At 38.1% G+C, this 9,500-nt stretch overlaps 1 long non-coding RNA gene across 1 annotated transcript; it reads left to right on the top strand.

The window, feature by feature from the left end:
- Positions 1 to 2,113: 2,113 nt before the first annotated feature.
- Positions 2,114 to 7,640, top strand: LOC125922119 (uncharacterized). The gene is made up of 3 exons (XR_007457580.1): positions 2,114 to 2,674; positions 6,583 to 6,838; positions 7,553 to 7,640. It is a non-coding gene; the product is annotated as an uncharacterized LOC125922119 (long non-coding RNA).
- Positions 7,641 to 9,500: the final 1,860 nt, after the last annotated feature.

The following is a 9,500-nucleotide window of genomic DNA, read 5'->3' as shown; positions in this document are numbered from 1 at the left end:
TTGTTTTCTTGATGGCTTTGGGCCAATTACTTAGCCTCTTTACCTCAGCTTCTCAATTGGTAAAATGGGAACTGTTATAGTGTGATTAATTTATCTCCTAAGGGGGTTGTTTATATTAATTAAGTGCTGTTAAGAGCTTTGAAGATGAAAAGTGCTAACTGCTTATGCCATGATTAGCCATGGAAGGGTGGAATATGATAACTGCTTCACTAGATAAATGACTAAACCTGATACACACAAACTGTGAAATCTGTGGGAGGAGTTAAGACCCAGGGCAACGAGACAGCTGATGAACCAACCTCATCAGGGAATATATTAGTTACACTTGAGCCTTGGTTTAAACGGTTTAAACCCGCTTCTGAAATATATGTTTAAAATGTCATAACAGAGGCACCACAGTTTGCTTTCTGAGTGCCTGTTACTGATATTTCTTTCCTGGATACATTTTCTCCACAAACCCAACTAAATCTACCCTCACTCATATTCTAAAGAGTATCGATTATTTTCAAATACCCTTTACTTTTGCACTTAGATACAACCCCAGACAACATGCAAATTCTATGGTTGACAAGGTAGAACATTCTGCCTTTTATTTGTATTGTTCAAACCAACGCAAACATGTTAGTGGATCATAAACTGCCATTCCTTTGAGCCAATGAATATTTAAGGATATTAATTTACTTCCTTTAATAGTCTTTAAGAAATTTTAAAAATAAACATATGGAACAAAGGAATAAGATGTCACTTTAAGCTTGAGCTCTGGCTGAGGACTGTGTGTTTTGCCATTGACCGTATCATTACCTACCTAGTTATGAGGTCATACCTCTGCAAGTTCATTAGAATTTATCTTTGATTTTATGGCAAACCATAAGTGCAAAGCCAAGATACTTTGGTCAACATTTATTGCATTGGTATATTTATCTCAAAGGTGTATGCTAAAAAAAAACAAACGAACAAACAAACCAACAACAACAACAAAAAACTAAAGGGACAGGGTCTCTCCAAAGTTCTTGGCATTAGGATTCTTGGTAATACTCTAAAATGATATTTCATTTGGGATAGCATTTTGGGAACCTCCTCTAGCATTCTCATGATTCACAGATAATATGTAATCCCATTTTGTTTTAAGACAACTTATAAACTTTCATTAATTAAAAAAAAATTATTTCCTTGATTATTTATGGATATGCCACATTATTTTAAAGGGGGATTTAAAAGAAGTCCCCTTTATTAGGGGAAACACCTTTTGTGTATTATAGTTTAATCTTTAAAGCTTGTATCTGGAGTAGGATATGGGAAAGTGCAAACTCAAGTAATTCTCATTTTAAAAACAACCACTAGAATACTTAATATTCATGTCCAAGGGGTGTCACAGTGTAGTGGAAAGAATACCAAATTTTGAGTCAGAAAACCAAATTTTACATCCTCGTCCCAACACTTTCTCAGCAGTGCAATTTTGACAAATCATTTACCTTCAGTATTTCTATCTATGAACTGGAAATAATAATGTCTTTGTCATAGATTTACTCTATGGTCGGAATGACCCATGTTTATGAGAGAGTACCTGGTATCTGGTAGGGACTAGGTAACATTTTACTTATCCTCTTTGGCCCGTTAGAATCCAGTAGAGAGTCTTGCCAAAGAGCCATTATAGACTTTTATCTAAAAGCTCACGTTTGCATCATTTCTATTTCTGAGAATAGTTTATTCTTGAAAAATTTCCACAACTATAATGTGGCTAGAGCTTTCTTATGCTGAGTCATAAGATTCATATTAAAAGCTAATTTGCTTTTAAAGAATTTAATCTTAAGAAAAAAAAAAAAAAACCCAGATGTATCCCAAATGATTCTTCAAGTGAGAAATCAAGGATGTGAAATCTCACAGGGTATTTTGTTATTATTAAAAGAAAACAGATACGTTTTCAGAATGGTCTGTTAAAGATTTGACTACGCAATTTGGATTTAACAATTTAAATTGTTACAACTTTATGTGTCCCCAAATTCACCATTTTCAGGCTCCAGCTACTATTTCAATAAATAAAACATCAGTCCCTTAGAACAAATGACAAGGAAATCCTCATATAACCTTAAACAGAAGTAGAAGGGAACGGGGAAGTGCTTAAACCTAACAGAGGAAGAAGTCTTTTCGGAATACAAGCCCAAATAAATATTTGAACAGGAATGGTATCTTCATGCGTGTGGTGAAAAATAGTCCTTTTCAGGCTGTACAGTTTGGCAGGCTGGCATGTTGACTTTATCACCTCGGGATCTCTGGGGTTTCAGACACCTACCCGCAGGCGTCATCACGAGCATGCGCACACCCCTGCCCAGGGTCCTGAGGTTGCAGGCTGGGGCCTGTGAGCCGCTCCCAGGAACATCCCCGGGGCCCAGCCCTCCAGTGCCAGGGCGAAGTTCTTTATCCCGCCTTGGACACCACCAACGCCATCGAATGCCATTTTAGTTGCGTCTACTTCGTATCCCTGGAATTCAGAACTCTGGTATAATAGGTAGAAGTGACAACCTTTCTATCCCGGGATGAGTTCTGCTTCTCTCATTTCACTTTTATGATAAAACTCCACACATTTGGATTGAGAGGGAAGGCAAGAAGCAGTTAAAATTTTTGAGAGTTTGGATGGCAGACTATACTAAAAGGAAGCATAGACCCTACCAGCCTGGTAAGTAAGGATCTTTAACAAGTTCGGTTTCTTTATGTAATGCAGGGGGCAGGTTCAAATGCCGTTTTGGAGGGAACTTAATATAAAGTGTGGAGACTGCCCAGGTTGTTCTTTTTATTGGTTGGCATTTAAGAAGAAGGTGGGTTCAAGAGATTATTTCTGAGGGTAGAAACTCTGCTTGACGGACAGTATTGAGATGCCCACCAGGAGTGGTCCCAACCCCATGACCTGATGTGACAAATGCCCAAAAGTTAGTTGGAAAATTTTATTATACTCTGCTAGGAAATAAAAATGCCAGAAATAGAGTACCGTCCAAATGAAAACCATCAGTTGTTTATAAGTATTTTTAGGTATTTGCTGTGTTTTCGGAAAATAGTTTTGTTTGCTTTTTGAAAGTCATTCCATGATGAAAATGGTTATGTCACATGTTCTTAGCTCAACATCCATTCACTATTAGAGCTTAATATTTCTAATTTTTATGATTATTATTTTTAAATAACATAACGAATCATTGTGTATCATTAGTACTTTGATCTCCTTGCCTTCCTTAATGGAATGTCTTTATTCACAGTATACTTTGTTCTTTCAGGTTGGCCTTGGGAGAGTTGGCAAGGCCTGGGTCTTCAAAGTCAAATGATTGTCAAAAAGTGAATATGATGTACCAGTACCTAGTTTATTACTTAGAGTAGAGGCTGGAATACATAACTGATTTTAAAATAAGAAGAGTGGTTTAAAAAAAAAAAAAAAAGACTCTTAAATACAGAAAACAAACTGATGGTTGCCAGAGGGGAGATTGGTGAGGAGATGGATGAAATAGATAAAGGGGATTAAGAGTTACAAACTTTCAGTTATAAAATAAATACGTCACAGGATGAAACGTACAGCGCAGAGAATACGGTCAATAATATTGTAATGACATTGGTGACAGATGGTGGCTACACTTATTGGGTGAGCACTGTGTAATATATGGAATTGTTGTATCAGTATGTTGTACACCTGAAACCAAGACAACACTGTGTGTTAATTACACTTCAACAAAAATAAAAATTTAAAAAAAAAAAAAGAAGAGTGGTTTAATTTTTACAAAGTATTCACCCAGATTTGCAAAGCTAAGCTCTAAAGAACCTTTTCTTGACTTCATGGACAAATTCTGAAATAGTTTCCAAAGGCTGATAGAAAGAATCAGATAATGTCCATAAAGTGCGGAGCACAGGGTCAGGCACACATGAAGCGGTAAATAAATAAAAGCAGTTATAATACTGTTAAGAAAAGCCTCCAGATATCATTCAAATCAGCGCGAGACAGAAGTAGAAGACCATGTCAACCATTGCTCATGTAGCTCTCTGCTGTGCTCCAGTGTGTAATACACAATGTAGTCTGGAACTTCTTGGGTCACTATGGAAAGATTTCCCTTCTTTATATGATTCCAGCACAGCACTTCTCAAAGGGCATTGGCTTGCCTTGTTCTGGCACCAACTATATGCCAGTAAGAATAGTGGAAGTTTAACTGACAGAAGGGTAAAGTTCAGGGGGCATGTTATCATTCATGTCCTTAAAAAGTCAACATCAGTCTCAGCTGACAGCTTCCCTCCAAGCTTAAGTATACAGTCTGGGTTTTCCAGGATATTGTCATGAGTTCACAGCTTACTTCGTTTCCCTGACCCTATCCTTGACCAACCTGCTATGTTAGAACTATGGCTTCCAGTGGTTGCTCAACACTTGGCAGATGGACTGAACTTTTAAATGGTGTTTTACATGAGGGCAGCCCTTGCTCTGGCTGGATCTGTATGAAGAAGCTTCACTGGGGAGGCAAATTATTTGAACATGTATATGTGTGTGTATAGAGGAGTGGAGGCAGGACTATGGCTGCCCAGCCTGAAACTAGCCCATATCCCAGACTTCCATTAACTTTTCCAAAAGTGGACTCCAATTCAGTGACCAACAACCTCAAGCTGACCTTTAAGACATGACAACAATATCAAAGCTCTAGTTCCCACCAGAACCTGAATCACCGCCAGAGGCATTTGGCCTGCAAAGTACCCATCCATTCCACTTTGGAGCCATTTTGATTTCAGGAGACCAGTATGCCAAGGTCTGAGGGAGGCAGATGGCTCCAACAGTCTTTTTTTTTTTTTTTTTTTTTTTCTTTTTCTTTCTTTTCCTCAGAGAATAACAGCATGAGAGCCATCTTTTATCACTTGTACCTTCTGGTTTTATGTCTTCATGGGTAGTGTAGGGCAGTAGTAGGTGAATGTGTGGAATGGGGTGGGAATAGGGAGTAGGGGAAAACAGAGATTAGATAGGGAGAAAATGGGCTTAAATGGAGAGTACAGATTTCATGAGCCTATACCAGGATAAGTGGGGAAATGAGGCTAACCTAGAAAACTGAAATTGCTGCCTTCCCAACATAGAATTATCATCTTAGTCATGCCTGAGGCCAGTTTGAGGGCAAGTTGTTGGGGAGGGGGGGGGGGTGACTCTCCCATCCTTTTCCCTAAACCTAAATCCTTTTCTTCCCGCCTGACTTCCTTCACTTCCACTATTCTCTATATATACATATTTTTGTGGTCTTTTAAAAAACTAAAAAGATATGCACCAGCCCGTTAATACTAACTAATGTTGGAGGCAAGAGGGATGATACTCACTTTATTTTTTTTTATTCTTTTTTTTGATATTCACTTTAAAAACTATATATTTTTGGATTATAGTACTTGTTGCTTTACACATTTAATATTTTTAAAATTAAAAAATAAAAACGTTGATAAACACATTTTCCTTCCTCTACTGCTCCCCTTCCCCAAATCTTCTAGTTCAAAAGTGAGTCTTCCTTCCATTCCAGCCCAATCAAAATTTCTTTTTATTTTATTTTATTTTGTTTTTATTTTTGGAGAGAGAGAGACAGGCTGAAACTCACAAACTGTGAGATCATGACCTGAGCCTAAGTTGGGTGCTCAACTGACTGAGCCACCCAGGGCCCCTCCCCTCAATCAAAATTTCTATTTCCCCAATGTTAGGTAGCTAGGCAGTGATCAAACTATTTGGTTAAAGTAATTCCACTAATGTGTGTTCAAGAAGTGCTGTTGGGAGCTATTGACATTGACGATCAGGCAATAAGTGGGTGAGGGTATCAGAAGAGTGGTCGACCTGGGTGATAATCCCATCACCGCGAGCTTTGTCTAAGACTTTGAGCATATCATTTCAAATGCCCATATCTTCGGCCTATTTTTTTTTTTTTTTAATCTTACATGCAGAACTAAGAAAGTAATACTACCATTCTTGTACTCTGAAAATTTTGAAGAGACATTTTGGGCTTAGTCTGTGAGTTTTCACTGCATTGTCTCCTAGGTCCGGTGGCAATGGTGGTGGTGGTGATGAGGTGCAGGGAGATGGAGAGAAGAAAATACCATTTCTCTTTACAAAGGAGAAAAGATATGCCCCCATTGACCTAGATGTCATGAGTCTTTTTTTTCTCAAAGAGAAATGCAGGTTCCAGAAGCACCTTGTAGTTGGGAACCACGAAAACTTAAAACACAAACTACTTTGCTTTGTACTCTTTATAGACGGATATGACCTAAAAATGGTTCTGTACTGTCATTGCACTTTCCATAGAACACCATGAGGAAGAACTGGCTTCCTCAAGGACATGCTTTCCTTTGCCACACTGAGTACCTACCTTGTGCTTAGATTGTTCTTATACTGGGCTCTGTGGACAAAAAAGAATTTCTTAACATGAGAAATGCTCAGTTAAATGCTCATTTAAGAAGTGAAATGAGAATGAAATTTCAGTCGCAAGCAAAGCCTATAGTATTTTTAAAAACAATGAATTAAATGAGGGAAATGAAATCATAACCTTTACCTGAACCAGTTCATCCTCTTTTTTTTTTTTTTTTTTAACTTTATTTCTCTAGTAGGAAAATAATTCATCTGGCCTGACTGTGTTTGTTACCACATAGCCGGCACGGTTATCTCATGCCAGCACCAAGACCATATGAAGCTAAATCAACAGACCCTGATTTGTTGGCTCAACCAAGTATAAACTAGCCACTGGAAAATCGAGTTGAAAACATAGGACAAATATATGAAAGAGACAAGCCACAGCTTGCAGGAGAGAAGATGTTTGCAGAAAACTCCAGCATTACAGGTTTATCTAAGGTGTGGTCTCAGGTAAGCTGCAGTAATTACCCAGGATACCACAGCTAGTGGCTGAAAAATGAAGTGCTTCACAAACTTAACCCTTTCATTTCTCCCCAGACAAGCTTTTAGAGGAATTCACTCGATAGCCAGCTTGTAGTAAACTAGAAGAATCGTTTTTATTGTGATTGAAATTGTTTTTAATCATTCCTATATCCAAAGATATTTCTTAACTGTGGCCTTTCATTTGTTCTTTCTACATTTAGCTTTACAAATGTATAGGACTTCATTTTTTGATGCAGCATAGTTGAAGATCTTACACCACTGGGGGCTTTGTGGTTTAAGGATGATGTGGTTAAAGAAGCACAAAGAGGGGCGCCTGGGTGGCTTGGTCGGTTAAGTGTCCGACTTCGGCTCAGGTCATGATCTCACAGTCCATGAGTTCGAGCCCCGCGTCGGGCTCTGTGCTGACAGCTCAGAGCCTGGAGCCTGTTTCAGATTCTGTGTCTCCCTCTGTCTGTGACCCTCCCCCGTTCATGCTCTGTCTCTCTCTGTCTCAAAAATAAATAAACGTTAAAAAAAAATTAAAAAAAAAAAAAAGAACAAAGAACGTTAAAAATTGCATTCTGGTAAAGGCAAGTCCCTTTACAACTAGGATCTCAGTTTCCTCATCCTATACAAGGCATGACATCACATGGTTTCTGAAGGCCCTTTTTAGCTCTGACCCTTCATTTTTCTATTTTGTAGAAAGTGTGGCATCAAGAAGCAGTTCTCCAATCAATCCACAAGACACATCTAAATTATTGATTAATTATAGCATCTGAATTTAGAAAAGCCATTATGTATTGAAATTGCTTTATTTTTGTTAAGTAATGAGAAAAATTTTAAAGTGCCTGGTTTAGTTTGAATTGTGTACAAGCTAAAGCTCTTCTACCTACTTAACTTCCCTTGAAAATGATCTGGTTATATTGTGTTTTACTATGTATTTTGGATTTTCACATAACATTAGCACTCTATGTCCCTTGAATATATTTTCATGCTTTTTTTCAGATGGTTTTATCTTTGCATCACATTTAGAATTTAAGAGAGAAGATGCCTATACCTATAGCTATATTCCTTATAGAATCTGTATTTCATTTTGCCTTCGCACAGTAAATAACCCATTCCCAACAGAAACTATGCAAATACCTACGGCTAGTGGTCCATCAAATCCTATAGTTGGAAGAAAAATTAGGCATAATCTTATCCAGCCTCTCACTATTTTTATGATAATAATAGTATTATAATAATGAATAGCTATCATTCTTTCAGTACTTCCTATAAAAATATAAAGCCAGATACTGTGCTGGGTTTGTTATGTTCATTATTCATTCAGTTCTTAAAACAGCATTGTGAAATAGGAGTTATTATTCCCATTTTGCATATTAGAAAGCCAGAGCAAACAGTTTAAGTAACTTGCTCCCAAGTCCATACACTATTGGTACTGAGACTTGAACTCAGGCCTGTCAGACATTAAAGTCCCTTGATTTTCAGCCGTAGAATAGAGGGAGGAAATCGAGGGCAGCCAGAGACATTAAGTATAGCTCAGGGTAAGAAAACTGCACATGCTGCTTCCTTTGTGTGGAGTACTTTTCTCTCCTGCTCTCCACCCCCTTCTTCAAACTTCAACACCCCTTTGGAGAGAATGGTCTTTTTTAAGATTGCTATCCCTTCCTAACAGATGGTGTCAGTCTCCCAGCCACCATTTTGTTGTCTCAGGACCGCTTTACTTTTCCTCCATGGCACTTGCCACAGTTTGCGGGGAAACATTTTTATGACTATTTTATTGGTGTCAAGTTCATAGCACTTCTCACCATCTAACATATTATACAGTTATGTGTTTCATTTATTGTCTATATCTCCACTAGAATGTGAGTTAGATATCTCTTGAAGATACTGGGTATCTATCATCTATCTCTCTATCTATCAATCTATCATCTATCTGTTATTTATCTTGAAGTCTCTAAAGATGGGTAGTTCTAAAGAGTCATACTTGATGTATGTTAGGACAACAATGATTATTGCAAAAGAGTCTGCCATTTATTCACTAATCCTTCTTGATAAGAATTTCGTTGAGACATGCAAATGCTGCAAAATATTTCTTATATCTGCTTCTGATTTAAAAAATTCTTCACGTACATAATCTTATTTAATCCTCCAAGACCCTGTCACATAGGCAGGATAAAATGCCCCTGGATGAGGAATTGAGGTTCAGAGAAATTAAATAATGTATCTCAGATCACATGGTTTAAGTGGTGGAAGTTGGGATTCTTCTCTTAGACACTGTATCTCCCTGGAGCGTGGACAAAAGGCATCTGGAGTTCATGGAAGCGGGGGTGAGATGGCAATTACTCCAGTGAAGTTAGACACGGCAACCAGGGCCCTGAGGCACCCTGCACCTCAACACACACACACACACACACACACACACACACCCCTGGGAGAATCCCTGCTACTGGACAGAATGAGTATGACTTTGTAAAGAATAAATTCATGTCTTTGATATAATTCACCCCACATCAGTGACAAGTATGGCTGTGATAAGGACAGAAACAAGAAAAAATTCCATGCCTGTTAGCCATCACCACTGGGGAATCACTCTAGAGCAATTGTCCATAAGCCCACACGGTTTGGCCTTCTTCTCTTTTAGGCAGAT

The sequence above is a fragment of the Panthera uncia genome, chromosome C2 (assembly GCF_023721935.1).
Source record: "Panthera uncia isolate 11264 chromosome C2, Puncia_PCG_1.0, whole genome shotgun sequence".
Taxonomy (NCBI): domain Eukaryota; kingdom Metazoa; phylum Chordata; class Mammalia; order Carnivora; family Felidae; genus Panthera; species Panthera uncia.
Note: the sequence above shows the minus strand (reverse complement) of the source record. Positions and strands in the feature narration are given on the sequence as shown.